Source organism: Gobio gobio (genome assembly GCF_949357685.1).
Source record: "Gobio gobio genome assembly, chromosome: 21".
In the NCBI taxonomy this organism is placed as follows: Eukaryota; Metazoa; Chordata; class Actinopteri; order Cypriniformes; family Gobionidae; genus Gobio; species Gobio gobio.
Window position 1 is genome coordinate 34,126,234 of NC_137117.1, and position 17,098 is coordinate 34,143,331.

A 17,098-nucleotide genomic window follows, 5' to 3' on the forward strand; every position below is an offset into this window, starting at 1 on the left:
ACACTACAACACCTGAATAATCTTAGCAACACCCTGGCAACCACCTAGCATTGCCCTGGAACCAACCCAGAACACTATAACAACTGAATAATCTTAGCAACACCCTGACAACCACCTAGCATTGCCCTGGCAACCACCCAGAACACTATAACAACTGAATAATCTTAGCAACACCCTGGCAACCACCTAGCACTGCCCTGGAACCAACCCAGAACATTCTAACAACTGAATAATCTTAGCAACACCCCTTGCAACCACCTAGCACTGCCCTGGAACCAACCCAGAACACTATAACAACTAAAAAATCTTAGCAACAGCCTGGCAACCACCTTGCATTGCCCTGCCACCAACCCAGAACACTCTAACAACTGAATAATCTTAGCAATACCCTGACAACCACCTAGTATTGCCCTGGCAACCACCCAGAACACTACAACAACTGAATAATCTTAGCAACACCCTGGCAACCACCTAGCATTGCCCTGGCACCAACCCAGAACAATCTAACTACTGAATAATCTCAGCAACACCCTGGCAACCACCAAGCATTGCCCCGGCACCAACCCAGAACACTCTTACAACTGAATAATCTTAGCAACAGCCTGACAACCACCTTGCATTGTCCTGGCACCAACCCAGAACACTCTAACAACTGAATAATCTTAGCAACACCCTGGCAACCACCTAGCATTACGCTGGCACCAACCCAGAACACTCTAACTACTGAATAATCTCAGCAACACCCTGGCAACCACCTTGCATTGCCCTGGCACCAACCCAGAACACTCTAACAACTGAATAATCTTAGCAACACCCTGACAACCACCTTGCATTGCCCTGGCAACCACCCAGAACGCTCTAACAACTGAATAATCTTAGCAACACCCCTTGCAACCACCTAGCACTGCCCTGGAACCAACCCAGAACACTATAACAACTAAATAATCTTAGCAACACCCCTTGCAACCACCTAGCATTGCCCTGCCACCAACTCAGAACACTCTAACAACTGAATAATCTTAGCAACACCCTGGCAACCACCTTGCATTGCCCTGCCACCAACCCAGAACACTATAACAACTAAATAATCTTAGCAACACCCTGGCAACCACCTTGCATTGCCCTGCCACCAACCCAGAACACTATAACAACTAAATAATCTAAGCAACACCCTGGCAACCACCTTGCATTGCCCTGGCACCAACCCAGAACACTCTAACAACTGAATAATCTTAGCAATACCCTGACAACCACCTAGCATTGCCCTGGCAACCACCCAGAACACTACAACAACTGAATAATCTTAGCAATACCCTGACAACCACCTAGCATTGCCCTGGCAACCACCCAGAACACTACAACAACTGAATAATCTTAGCAACACCCTGGCAACCACCTAGCATTGCCCTGGAACCAACCCAGAACACTCTAACTACTGAATAATCTCAGCAACACCCTGGCAACCACCAAGCATTGCCCCGGCACCAACCCAGAACACTCTTACAACTGAATAATCTTAGCAACAGCCTGACAACCACCTTGCATTGCCCTGGCACCAACCCAGAACACTCTAACAACTGAATAATCTTAGCAACACCCTGACAACCACCTTGCATTGCCCTGGCAACCACCCAGAACGCTCTAACAACTGAATAATCTTAGCAACACCCTGACAACCACCTAGCATTGCCCTGGCACCAACCCAGAACACTCTAACTACTGAATAATCTCAGCAACACCCTGGCAACCACCTTGCATTGCCCTGGCACCAACCCAGAACACTCTAACAACTGAATAATCTTAGCAACACCCCTTGCAACCACCTAGCACTGCCCTGGAACCAACCCAGAACACTATAACAACTGAATAATCTTAGCAACACCCCTTGCAACCACCTAGCATTGCCCTGCCACCAACTCAGAACACTCTAACAACTGAATAATCTTAGCAACACCCTGGCAACCACCTTGCATTGCCCTGCCACCAACCCAGAACACTATAACAACTAAATAATCTTAGCAACACCCTGGCAACCACCTTGCATTGCCCTGCCACCAACCCAGAACACTCTAACAACTGAATAATCTTAGCAATACCCTGACAACCACCTAGCATTGCCCTGGCAACCTCCCAGAACACTACAACAACTGAATAATCTTAGCAACACCCTGGCAACCACCTAGCATTGCCCTGGCACCAACCCAGAACACTCTAACTACTGAATAATCTCAGCAACACCCTGGCAACCACCAAGCATTGCCCTGGCACCAACCCAGAACACTCTAACAACTGAATAATCTTAGCAACACCCTGACAACCACCTAGCATTGCCCTGGCAACCACCCAGAACAATACAACAACTGAATAATCTCAGCAACACCCTGGCAACCACCTTGCATTGCCCTGGCACCAACCCAGAACACTCTAACAACTGAATAATCTTAGCAACACCCTGACAACCACCTAGCATTGCCCTGGCAACCACCCAGAACACTATAACAACTGAATAATCTTAGCAACACCCTGGCAACCACCTAGCATTGCCCTGGCAACCACCCAGAACAATATAACAACTGATTCATCTTAACAACACTCTGACAACCACCTAGCATTGCCCTGGCAACCACCCAGAACACTATAACAACTGAATAATCTTAGCAACACCCTGGCAACCACCTTGCATTGCCCTGCCACCAACCCAGAACACTCTAACAATTGAATAATCTTAGCAACACCCCTTGCAACCACCTAGCACTGCCCTGGAACCAACCCAGAACACTATAACAACTGAATAATCTTAGCAACACCCTGGCAACCACCTTGCATTGCCCTGCCACCAACCCAGAACACTCTAACAACTGAATAATCTTAGCAACACCCCTTGCAACCACCTAGCACTGCCCTGGCACCAACACAGAACACTATAACATCTGCATATACACAGAAAATGTTTAAAACACCATAGCAATATCTTGGCAACCACCGAGAGCACATTAGCAACCACCTAACAGGACGCTGGCACCCATCAGAACACTCCAACATCTGCATATCAATACACAAAAAAAAATTTTCAAACACCATTGCAACACCCTGGCAACCGCCCAGAACACCCTAGCAAATGCACAGAAGTAAGACCCTAGCAACCACCTACTGTAGCAATGCCCCAGAAACCACCTAGCAACGCCCTTACAACCACCTAAAATACCCTAGCTGGTTTCTAGGGCTTTTTAAGTATATTACAGTATGATGCAACTAGCAACTGCATAGCATCATACTGTAAGATACTTAAAAAGCCTTAGCAACCACATAACAACACACAACAACACACGCAACTCTGGCATAGTAAAAGCAAATTTTGCACCGCTTATATTTCATCAGAAAATGTGGAAATATATGTTTTAAATTTTTCAGTATTTTAGCAACATTTTTGGTTGGTTTGGTCATTTTTCTGTTGAGAGTCTGGAAATCATTCTAAGCAATGAACCCAAGCTCGAGCTTGAACCTATTGTCAGGAGATGAGAGGATGGACAAGATGAATAAAAACAGACAGGATGTATCAGAGCGAGTCATGCTTTCATCTATTAAACGTAGTGTCCATAAGCTGACTTACTGTGTCCTCGCCTTTGATCTTCCCTGGATCTTTATGTATTCAAAAGAGTGATGCTTTTTCTCTTTTTTGCTCTTGTCTTGTTCCCTCTCACGTCGTAACACCTTGCAAAAGAAACTACAACTCATGCTCACATGGTCAGATGAATGGAAAGAGTGGGCCGCACATGTGAAAAACATAATATGAAAGCTTTGAGTGGGTGCATGTGTCACAAGCACATGCCTCAAGCTTATTATGTGGTTCCAATGGATCTTAAGGGAATGGATCCTATAAAGCTTGAGAAAACCTTCTTGTTACTAATGGACTACATTTCAAACAAACCATATCAAGGGTCAATATTTTGCATTGCTCTATTATAGCAATAAGTGCACTACAGGCAAGTACAAATGTCTTTACACACACTTCACATGAACAAACTTCACTCACAAAGACAGATATTTTCTAATTAAATCATTTGGTGAAAAAAAAACACTTTTCACTTTTATGTATTAGAAAGATTACAATATGACTTTGATGTACTCGTCAAAAGTTGAAAAAAGTATATATATTTATATATTTATTTATATATATATATATATATATATATATATATATATATATATATATATATATATATATATATAATATACAATATATTATATATATATAATGAGATATACAGTTTTATTATTTAATTGTGTATATGCCACTTATATGATGTGCTTTAGGTTTTTATATTTTATTTTCTATCCATCCATCCATTGTTGTTGTTGTTATTTTATTCTACTAAATAAATAACATTTTAAAATTAATATATCAAAATTATCTCTTTGCTGTGGGAGGCAATGGATGGATTAATTCAGACAGGATAGTGGATGTTGTTAAGTGTGCGTGTTTTCACTATTTTATCATCAATACCAAATGCTGCCCAAGAGGGGTGAATTCAGTGAAAACGTGCAGATATAGATAAAACAGGTAGAGTGGTCAGTGTGATGGAGAAGAGAGGGTACTGGGGGAGAGAGTGATGGATGGAGTGTGTGTGTGTGTGTGTGTCAAAATGGGATAATGGAGCAATGAAGGAAGTAAGGCTGGGTGACAGCGCACTTTGATACACTGTTAACAGAGACCTAGAACTAATGACAGACACACTCGAACTGACACACCTAGAACTGACACACACACACACAAATATATACCACATGAGACATTCACCCTGCTGTGAGTTTAGCCTCCTCTGAATGTGTCCATCTCAGAGAGAGAGACTTGTGCAGTTGTACGAGCAGACGTGCGATGTTGCCATAGCAATGGTTCTGGAAGTAGTGGAGGTCCATCTGAACTGTTACTGTACGCATGATAATGAGTGTGTTTCACTTCAGGGGGTAAGCAAAGAGGTCAGGGTTTATGTTTTGTGTGTTCATTTCTTCTGTGTGTCTCTGATAAGGCCCACACAGAATCTGGAGGAACAGAATCAGAACGCCTGTTTAGATCTGCACATTGACCTCTTTGCGCATTCGTTTAAATACTTTATTTCCCAAAACTTTTCAAAAATGTATTCAACCTTCACATTTTACCATGATGAAATCCACTCCACGTACAGCTTTTCTGCAAACTGTCCAAATATCAGAGCAAAATACAGAAAAATGATTTATCAGAAGTGTACATAAAGGAGTGAACATCACAGCTGAAGATCAATTTGTGAGTTTTTAAAGGGATAGTTCACCGTAAAATTCAAATAAATTGAAATAAATTGTTCTAAATGTTGTTCTAAATCCTCATTTATCATTCACATGTCCTCAAATTCAAGTGAATACCAAATGAGCATCTTTCATGTTAAACCAGGAGTGATGCAGCATTATTTTTGAATATACACATGTAATTTGGGGTTTTTTACAGCTTCAGTCTCCATTCACTTTCATTGTACAGAAAAAAGCAGCATGAACATCTTATAAAATGTCTTATTTGTGTTCCATGGAAGATATAAAGTCATACACGTTTGAAACTACATGAGGGTTAAAAATCATGAAAATGTAAATTTTGGGGTGAACTATACCCTACCATTCAAAAGTTTGGGGTTGGTAAGATTTTTAATGAATGAATTAATTTAATTTATTCCATCAAAATTACAGTGAAACCATTAATATTATGACATATTATTACAATTTTCTGTTTTATTATATATGAACCCCTTAAACCACACCCCTTCATTTTGGCAAGTGGGGCATGAATGACATACCCAAAATATAAAGGTTGCTGCTCATAAGTAATTCTGAATAGACTCATAACCAACATCTATTTAGAAAGCCGACACTTGAGAGTTTACAGTTAAATACTCTGTTATTAATATGGAAATATATTAGCTCAAACCCTAAAACAAAACATTTGATTTTAAATGTATAAAAAATATGATGTTTCTGTGTTGAAGAAACTTAGAAACAATGAAGCTGAAGCCACAAGTCTGCTCATGCTTCATTTAAAATCTGACGATGTTATCTCTGAAACTATGAATTTTATGAAACATTTTCTTGGACCATGTCATGTGAGTTTTTAGAGAAAGCTGATAAGATGCTAATAAAATATTTTATCGCCTGGTAAACACCCATTTGCAGTCTATTGTCTAATGTCTTAAAGGGTTAGTTCCAGTGGCGGCATTTCACAAAAATGGTCCTAGGGTATGGCATGAGTCCTTCTGGCCATACAACAACGACATTCCCAAATAATCACATCATATCTAAACAAAACGTGCACAAAAATCCAGTAAAAGAACTTAACAACAATACACAATCAATGCAAATACTCAAACAGTCCTATAGGCCTTCACTGTGTCCTAACCAAATGCGACACGTGAGAAAAAAATTATATTTATTTTAGGCTACTGTTTTTATTTATGCGGCATTGTGGCTGGAACAACATTCATAGTATGACAAGTGCAGATTATGTGCTTTATTTAATGTAAAAAGAATTTTGTTGTGAATGCAGTCAGTGCGCTTTTTTTCAGAGAGCCCGCCCACACGCTCTTCTGATTGGCTGTGATGTTTAATTGATTGATTTCAGGTCGAGTCTGGTTTGCCCCTGAAAATCTTGTCACATCGCGTCTGGTTAGGACACGGCGCTACTGTGCGTTCACACACCACCGCCAGCGAGAGCGTCAAATTGGCCGGAAGTCATTCATTTTCAATGGGAGACGGCGGAGAGCTCCGGCGAGAGCGGCGCGACGTGTCTTGAACGATTTGGGCATTGAGGAGAGTTGAAATCAGCTCAACTTTATGATAATGAGCTATGACCCGGTTCGGCGGCAACCGGTCGGCAACCAATGGGAATGTAGAAGGGCTCCGCTTGAGATGATTCCAGAGAACGCAGTGCTGTAAACTTTGGTTCCGACCACATTAGTTCCCAAGTTCCCAAGAAAATGTGTGTGAAATGTTTTGAATTGAAATGATCACATCTTAAATATACAAACTAAATATATACTTTATGTTGAACTTCAGCCCATAAAAATGCAAGCCCTAAAAATACAATGCTTTAAAATGCAAACACGGTTAATGCAATGCATATTTTTTACAAGCTTTTTTGTTTCAAAAATATTTGGCATTATTTTACTTCCACACATAAGCCAGTTAAGTCTATATTTAACTTAAGTCTATATTAAAGGAGGAGCAAATGAAGTGCAAATTTAAGATCAGGTACAGGAACTGGTTATTATTATTATCATTTTAATATCCAAATATTAATTTTATGACTGTTATTCTACCAGGGAAACCTATTGATACCCTAGTCTGTTTTATTTTTATCATACTCTCAGTGATATCAGCTAGCAGTGTGTGTAATCCAATGCCCTAAGTGTGCAGTGTGCACACACACCATGCTGGCTGATACGACTGAGATTATTTAATGGGATTCTAATATGAGACAAGGATACAGTACAACGTACACCAGCCCCTCTCCTCTCTCTCTCATTCTTTCCCCATCCGCCTTTCTCGATTTTTAATGATACATCTGCAGGAGAAAAGAGGGGGGAATGGTTATTGTCAGGGTAAATGGCTTGTCATGGAGCGATTTGAATCTGAAAGCATTTTTTGTTGGTAAACTGAATGGAGCCCAGGAAGGAATGGAAGCAGAGCTGTGGTCTGATATACCCAGAAGGCTTCAGGCTCCCTTTGCGTGTTAAGACAAGCAGAGGCATATGTGGGAATATTTGTAAGGGTATCGCAAAAAGAGTATGTACATCACTGTCATATCCATTCTAACACAAAATACAAGTGCTTTCTCCTCCCGTGTTGGTCTTAAATTGAGGTATACCGTGCACACACACACACACACTAGGCGTCTTCTTCCACTTATTGCTGCCTCATAATGTCTTTTTCATTTTAATCCAGGGGTCAAATTAGAGCATCTACATTCTGTAGGGTTCCTGCAGAAGCCAAAAGGAAAGCGGCTTTGTGAAGTTTTTTCTTTTTTACTACCTTTTAATATTCTGCAAGCTGAGATGAGGCAGTGAGGAGGCAACGTGAAAAGAGAACATTAAATTACCGTGGCCCCAACGGAAAGCCAAAGACAAATGTTAGCTCAGGAGTTTGTGGGAGTCAGTTCTAAAATTGGCCCCCGCCAGGGTTACCGCAAGCTTTTTATTACCATGCTCATCTGCAAGAGCTTCTCCTACCATACCCTGAGAGCAGAAGGAAACTTTAACATGTCGGTGGAATCGATTAACTTGTGTTTTAGCCTCGACTTTTCAGAAGCAAAGGGGGGTGAACTGTGCTACCCGACTGCTCTGCTTAAAGATAAGGAGATTCTTTAGGGGAAAAGAGATAAATCGGTTCAAAAGAAACTGCAGCACTTAGAGCCTCGCAGGCACACTGAAATTCACAACTAGCAGCTAATAGTGAGCAGAATCTCAAATAATCTAATAGAGCTACAGCACCAGACCCATGCAATGCCACTTTCTGTAAACTTTAAAAATGGATGGTATACTGGGTTAAATAATGACCCTTTTCACTGTAAAATATCCGCTTTCCAAGCGTTTTGAATCACTAGGCCTATTGATTCATTGACTCATGTCTTGCTAAAAGGGCGTTCATGCAATTTGACCGCAAAAGTGAGCGGAATGCATTCATTTCTCGACGAGAGATGCCATGAGTGACAGAGACTGTTGGTGATGCAATAAAATTGAGCTGATTTCAAACTGATGCACATCCGCAGCAATGCAGTCTGGCAACTACCAATCAGAGTACAGACAGTGCCCGTGCTACACTCTTAAAAATAAAGGCCTGTGCACACTAAGAAATACACTGTAAAATCCAAAAGTTCTAACAAGTTAATTGTAAAAATCTGTACTTTTCACATACTATGCCTTGTTTACTCAGAAATGCCAAGTTCAGATGAATTGATTGGTTTGAGTGCAATTTTGTCAAGCAAAAAAGGTTTTTTAGGCAGGGCCATTCCTAATAGGCTTTTCACTCAGTTCCCAAAGTCATAAATAAAGATAACTATAATGCTAACTTTTTTTGCGTCCACACCAACGCACAATAACATTCTGTTTATTATAAACATCTGTTGCTTGAAATGTTTGAGCTGATTGTCTGTCATTTTTTTATCATTAATCAGCTAAAGAATAGTTCTGAACATGAACGATATCTGAAATTGTTTCCCTGTGTCGTTTTCTTTGTAGTTGTGGTCTGGACTCTTGGACTGAATGAAGTGACACAAAATGCAGTGTTTCGTGACAAAATTTGGCTTTTGTGCATTTAGCAAGTCGCTTTTATCCAAAGTGACTTACATTGCATTCCATGTATAGATTTGATCAGTTTATTCAGTGCCTTGGGGTCAAACCCATGACCTTGATGTTGCTCTACTATTTGAGCTACATGAACACCATTTTACATTTTACTTTTATGCATTTTCTACAATGGAATTGTAAAGTCAGCACTTTATTTCATACACAAAATTCTAAACTTGAAACTTGAAATTCACACAAGTTTCTTCCATTTTGTAGACATAATGGATGAATGCACTTTTAATTTTGTGCATAACAAAAACCTTTTCTGATTAAAATGTACCCAACCTGTCATGAAATGCATTTCGTCCACCAAATGCTCAGTCTCTGAATGTGATAAGTATTTTGCTTTTGTTGTCTGGAGCACAAAATGCATTTTGTCCACAAAATGTTTTTGTACGTTCTATTGCGTTTTTCATTTGCAGGCACTCCTTTTCATTTTTTATTGTCATATTTCAGTTTATTTGCAAATTCATTTGCCAACTAATGATGTAATGACAAAAATTCAAGGTAGCGAGAAGGAGACTCATACATTCAAATACATTTAGTAGGGTATATAGATCAGCCCAAACAAAAGTTCTTCCATCAGGATTTCTCCCTGCATTCCATATCGCCGGACAGTCCTGGCTTAGCCTGTGCTCTGTCACTGCGCATTGATGTGGCATCATCAGGGGCCAGTTCTGTTAACATGACTCGGCTAGACTCAACACTTTTATCTTTGTCGATAAACAGCACATGCCCATCTTAAAAGAATGTCCTAAATGTTTAAAGTGACACCAACTAATAATACAAAATATTATTACATTTACATTTAGTCATTTAGCAGACGCTTTTATCCAAAGCGACTTACAAATGAGGGCAATAGAAGCAGCTAGAGCAGTCCAAGGGCAACAATATCAACAATATGCAAGTGCTGTAACAAGTCTCAGTTAGTCTAGCACAGAACAGAATTTGTTTTTTTGTAAATAAATTAGACAGACAGACAATGAATAGAATGATAGGGTATATTAATAATAATAATAATAATCTGATTAAAGAAATTCAAATGAAACTGTCAAAGCTTCTGCTAAAGAAAATGTTTTTTTTTTCTTCACGACTCCATGTGGCAAAGCATATTTGGAATATTCCTCATATTACGCCACCAAAGCAGAATAATAGCTTGGAACAAAATCACAAATGACAAAGAGGAATTACACAACCTTATTATCATTAACTATAATATTATTATTTAAATAAATATTTTTAATTTGTTTAACCCTTGAATTCATGAATGTTTCGCCAATCATTATTACATATTCGGGTCTTTAGCGACCCGGATTTATATCTAACACGGATGGATCTCTGGATTTTAACCCTTTAATACATACCTCGGGTCTTTAGTGACCCGGGACGTCATTCACTACCCATTTAGACGTCAACCTTCTTAGTATTCCTCAATCAATTAATTATAAACAATATAACAATAAAAAAAAATACAATTATAAAAGAATGCCTGTTTTCCCATTCATCTACACGACCCGAGGTGCGTAACAGTGTAAAGCCTGGAACACACCAAGCCGACGGTCGGCCATCGGGCAGTTTTCGTGTGTCGGCCAGCTAAGTTTTCTCGCTGACGTTGGTCCTCGTCGGCTATTTTTCAGCCGATTCGACATGTTGAATCGGCGTCTGAGCTTGTCTGTCAGTCGGGCCATCTGATCGTTCTGATTGGCTGTTCTGCTAGCGAACCAGTGCACAAGAAAAAACCTCAGAAGCGAGATTATGAGGTGCGCTTTATATAGGATATACAGGGTAGCTCTTCCGGTTTCCCGCTATGAATAACGAAAACAGACTGCTGCCACCAGCTGGTACGGAAAACTATTTACTCTTACGCAGGCGCAGAACGGACGTGCTACTTGGCCTTCGAGTGTAAAGCGTCTGCTTGGTGTGTCAGGGCAACTTTGGACCCAGACACTGCCGACGTGAGCCAACGTGAGCCAACTCAGCAGTCAACTTTCGTTGCCACTAGTTGGTCGGCGTCGGTTTGGTGTGTTCCTAGCTTAAGTATATTTTTTCAACATCTTCAAAATCAATATTTTGATCTCTGACAGCTTCTTCACCAGATCCACCATCAGTGACAGTAATATTTGATTGCGTTCAGTTCTTGCTCTGCAGTAAATCACTGAGCCATTTCAAGTTTTGCTGATGATTCTTCCTTTTCTTTTGTTTTCTGTCGGTTTTCTTTTCTTGTCATACTTGACATACATTCTTGTCTAACTGAATGAGGAGGGTAGTGAATGACATCCCGGGTCACTAATGACCAGAGGTATGTATTTAATGGTTAAAATATATTTTATAAAATAAATTAAAAAAAATATATATATACATATATTATTGTACAAATAAAAACTATACATTATTTAAATGTTATTTATTATTGTACAAAATATAGTCATGGCTAGTGAGAGAGAGTTTTGTCTGATACATTTTCTCAACTCACTCTTATATTATTTTGGACTATTAATATATTTGTATATTGGGATTAATGTTACATTTTCATAATGAGAGGGGAAAAGGATGGTGGTTTAGTTTAGTAGTTCCAGATTAGAGCCAGAAGTTTCCAGGTTTGAGTGGTCCTCGAACTGTTACCAACATACCGTCGAGCTTAGCACCTGACTCCAGGTTCCTCCAGAGGGATTGTCATTTTATTTAGTGTACCATAAATCGTTTTGGATTAGAAAGTGTCAGCTAAATGACTAATTAGCAAAGCAGCAGCAGAAAAGAAGCATTGAAAAAAGAAGGGAAAAGGTCACACTTCATTGAAGTCGCTTTCATCTTTTTGCACGTTGCCCAGTGAGACCTGGGAATGATTAGCGACACTGAATAATGTATAATAGAGCATGACGTGTTAACCAGAAATCACACTTAAACCTTTAGACACAGTTTAGAGAGAACTCTTTGGTATGGTTAATTTTATTTTCCAAGAAGCCAGAGTGAATAAGGCCAGTCTTTTTTATTCTTTTGGTGTATTCATGCACACACACTCGCAAGCAATTGCACACATTTGGTTAATGTGAAAATTAATTAGCAGCCTTGGCACATACTCAATGAGAGCATGTCAAGCGCACACACACACGCGCGCGCACACACACAGGCAAATGGAGCAGTGATAAGTTGCAAAAATATTGGTGGGAGTTCTTGAACATACATTGTTGTTTTCCAAAGTGCTTCAGCATTTCATAGAGTGAGTGAATAAAACATGTTCTTCTATTTTATTTCTCTCTCTCTCTTTCTGTTCTCTCTATTGTCTTTAAGAATTTATTATGTCATTCATTTTGCTTGCAGAGAAACATCTTGAGCAAGCGCTGTCAGAAGGTTACAAGTTATGCATGTGTGCTTATTTCATTTCTCTGAACGGCATCAGTAATTAAAACTCATTACTGACTAGTTCTTTCTTGTTCTTAATGCCTGTAGAGCCTCCCTCAAACTAAATGAACTACTTTCTGTATGCCGTCGTTAGGCCTGTCAATCAACACACACACACACACACACTACTTCAGCCAAATCATTCTGTTTATTGTAAAAGTTGTAAATCACTCACATACTCGATCGGGAAAACACATGGGGCTTTAAACAAGCAAGATGTGTATCGTAATTGCACAACAAACATGAATTCACTGTTATCAAGCCAAATGCTTAAAATATTGAAATTTATTTGTTTGTCCTGACTCCTGTATGTTGAATTTGACTGATGAATAGAAGAATATATGCAGAGCTGATTTCTCATTACCGCTTCTTTCTAAAGCAAGGATCATTATTACTATTATATCATACTTGATGTTTAGGGGGGGTTTTTTTTAGTGTTGGGTTGAGTCCACCTTGTCGAGTCCAAGTCTTTAACCAATGGAGTTGTTATTTCTAATGCTATTTCATGCATTCTACTGTTAAAGATTTGGATTCTCATGCTAAATATGGCCAAAATTTCACAAAATGAGTTGGATGTATGACAAGAGTATTTCTGTGCCAAATACACTCCTTCAGGAGGATCAGGATGAAGTTTCTGAAAGATTTTTTCAAGTAGCTTATGGTCCTGTATGACTTCATAATGAACTCGAAAAAATCTTTCAGAAACTTCATCCTGCAAAATACACTCCTTCAGGATTTGAACAAGTCTCTGAACGTTTTTTCCCCCCGCGTATGGTCCTGTATGACGTCATAAAGGGGGGAATTCCTTGTATGGGCACTTCTCCCGGATGAGCGCGTGCGCCCATCAATGAGCTTCGTTCGGGTTACGGGAGCCGTTGGCAATGCTGTCATTTTGTTTTTAGGCCACAAAATCAACAATGTCACTAAAGAAGTGTGTTTCTGGTTGTGAGGAAAAGATAACCTTGTGTTGCTTCCCAAATAACCCAGCATTAAGGAAACAGTGGATGCAGCCGGTGAGTGAAACTACATCAAATGTCTGTGTTTTGTTGGCAATCGGCACGTAAGTGCATATAATGTCAACAACACAAACTTATAGTGAATTGAAAGTGTTCGATTTTCTATACGATTCTCTCGTGTCTCTTTAGCTCTGCCCACTGCACACCTGAACGAGTTCGGCTGTTTTCGGAAAGAATCGGTACAGCGTATCTGTCTTTTATAAATATGATAAAACTAAAGACTCTTCGGAGATATGAAGGATGCAATACTACTCTATAGGTACTTGAGATTAACATGAGACTGGCAGAAACTGTGTGTGTTATGTACCCAAGTTTAAGATCTTGTTATCTTAATTTTATGTTGTTACTTATTTTTTTATCTTTCATATTACACATGATGGGGATTCGACTATAATCGGGGAAACAATAAAAGTCCAATAATTCCCAAGTCCACACGATGCGTCCAAGTTCTTTCATAATTGCAGTCTGAGTCCAAGTGCCCCAATTTTTTTGTGATTTTTGGCCAAAAATAAATAAAGTATACGAGTAAAGACTAGGGCCAGTAATCAACTACCTAGCAACCATTCGGAACACCCTAGCAACCACACTAAACATGTGAAATCCACTCAGCAATGTACTCCAATCCACTAATATGATGATTTGCTGTTCAAGAAACATTTCTTGTTATTACCAATGTTAAAAACAGTGTTTGCTGCTTCATATTTTTGTGGATATTGTGATAAATTTGTCTGTTTTTTTTGTTTTGATGCATAGAAAATCCTAAAAATCTCTAAACAACAGCATATATTTGAGATAGAACTCTTTTGTAACATAATGATAATAATTTAGACGTTATCAATGTTTTTACTGTCACCTTTGTTCAATTTAATGCATCCTTGCTGAATAAAAGTATGATTTAAAAAGAAATGAAAGGAAGGAGATTGGTTTCATCAACAGAAAATCTAAACATTACGTTATCTGAACCACGTTCATTATCGAAGTCGATTTGACGGAAAAGATAAATCACCAAAATGTGTACTAACCCCAAACTTTTGATTGGTTGACAGTTATTTTTTCATCAAAGTGTATTCATACATCTCTTCCGTGGATTGTAATTACCTCACACCAACTCCAGCAAAATCACAACTCTGTTGTGTGCATGTTTGCACAAACCATTTAGCCCACACTGCGTCTCTCCATTAAACAGTTTTACACCCTATTTCAACGCTCCCCGCCTCATCATTTAGGACATTTGTAAACACAAATTCATTTTAAATGACACACCTTTCCCTTGACGACAAATGCATCAAGTCTGCATGATGGCGATGCAATTCTGCAATGAGTTTAAGGAGATTTTTGTCGTAATGTAGGAAGAAAAGACACGCCAGCGCTCTAATGCAGAGCAGTGCGGATAGAAAGCGAGAGATGAATTATAATTAGCAGGTGTAATTAGAGGCTAGCAGACACTAATGAAGGAGGATTAATTGCTGTTATCGTCAAGGACTCTCTATTAATGCCCTTATTTAATACAAGTTGTCCACATGTTCGTCACGGCAATGAACTGCAGACCTGAAATAGCTCTCAAGTCTCTGTGTGCTGTTTGGCTCAAGTCTTGACTCAACTGATGAGACGTGAGATATTGAGCTTGTGCCGATATGTGCATCAGGTGATTTGTCGAGTTACTGCTGCTAATTAATGTCACCCTGTAAATGCAGGATTGTATTTTGAGGCCGCTCATTTAGTTTCATTTTTCATTATTTCTCTCTGCTTTATCGTTCCAGTGTGTTTCATTGGATATCTGGGGCCCGGAAAATATGTATCTATTGCTTTTGAGCTTCGTGTTTTATTTTATTGTTTTTAATGATGTGTATTTGCTGTGGGATGTAGGGAATCATCTCGATTGTATTACTTCAGAAGTTTAATATTCTTCCAAAAAATTACTAAAAATGATAATATTCATTGGTGCTTCTGACTGTTTTCAGTTGTTTTTGTGTGATGTTTCTCTTAATTTCTCATTCAACGTCGCCTTCATTTGTATTCGTAAGAAATACACCTATATTAAAATTCTGCGTACAATTAAGCTGATTATTATTTATGTCATATTCTATTATATTCTATATATTAGTATACTGTTTGGTCTAAATACATAAGTAAAACACTTAAAACTAAATTCGAGGGAATTTAGGCATCACAACATGATATGAAAAGTGCACTTTTGCTGATTGTTAGCGTAATTAAAGATCACCTTTAAGTATGTATAAAATTACAGCAAAGGTAACCTAAATGTTAAAATATTGGAATGAGCTGCTAAATTAAATAAAAAAAAAAAATTACAAAATAATTTAAATCTCTAATATCGGCTAATAATCAATATTCTAATGATATATCACATACAGTATAGATTTCTCTTTAGAAGTGTGTTCAATGTGTACATTGAAATTTTCCCATCCCATGTTTTTTTAAATTTCCTTGTTGACTTCTTTTAGTTTACTAGTTGCTTGATGTGCACAGTGAGTGAAAATTAATTAATTGTTAATCTTTTTTGTTTCATTTATTTATAAGTGGCATGTTATTCATAGGCTCCACACTCAGTCTTTCTGGGTGGCATTTTTAATGTAGCATGATAAGAAGAGCAAAATGGACAAAGTTAATTAAAAAGAAAGGCCATAATTTGACAGTTCTTTTTTTCGTTCTCTCTTTCTGTCTCTCTGACAATAACAAAGACGCGGTCTGTTGAGCTCCTGCTCCTCACAGTGGGAACTGTAGCTTTTTTTTTCTTCTGGAAATTCATAGCAGAATAGTTTTGGAATTATCTGTGAATAGCAAAATTCCAGTTGGCTTTGCAGTCACAGACAGATGTCTGAAGTGTGTCTGGTCATTTCTGTGTGTGTGCGTGTTTGTGTGTGCGTGTGCGTGCGTTCAAGTACTCGTGTTGAATCAATACCTCTCTGCCCCAGACGGCCATAGTCCATCAGGGTCTTTACACACAAAACCTCTTCTGTTATCTGGGCTTTATCTTGTGTGGTTGTCTTTTACTCAGACCACTTTACAACACACATTTATCTCCTGTTCAAGAAAGGCAGTATTTAGCGAAAAGTAAATGGGTAGTCAAAGACATGACATGCTTTTGGGAATTTAACACTTCATGCAGTGTGGGCAGTTATACTTCATCTACAAATAATTGAAGCTTTTTTAGCTATTTTTTTGAGCTCATGTTAACTTAGACACCACATGGAATATGTGTACTCTTCCAAATTAATATTTCAAACCACAAATCAATTTAAAATGAACTATGCAAAGAAAACAAGTGCTTAAAAATACTGAAAAAGAAAGAGCGACCATATA

At 38.8% G+C, this 17,098-nt stretch overlaps 1 protein-coding gene across 3 annotated transcripts in view; it reads left to right on the forward strand.

The window, feature by feature from the left end:
* sulf2b (sulfatase 2b) overlaps positions 1–17,098 on the forward strand; it is a 189,180-nt gene that overhangs the window by 115,574 nt on the left and 56,508 nt on the right. The window lies entirely within an intron of this gene.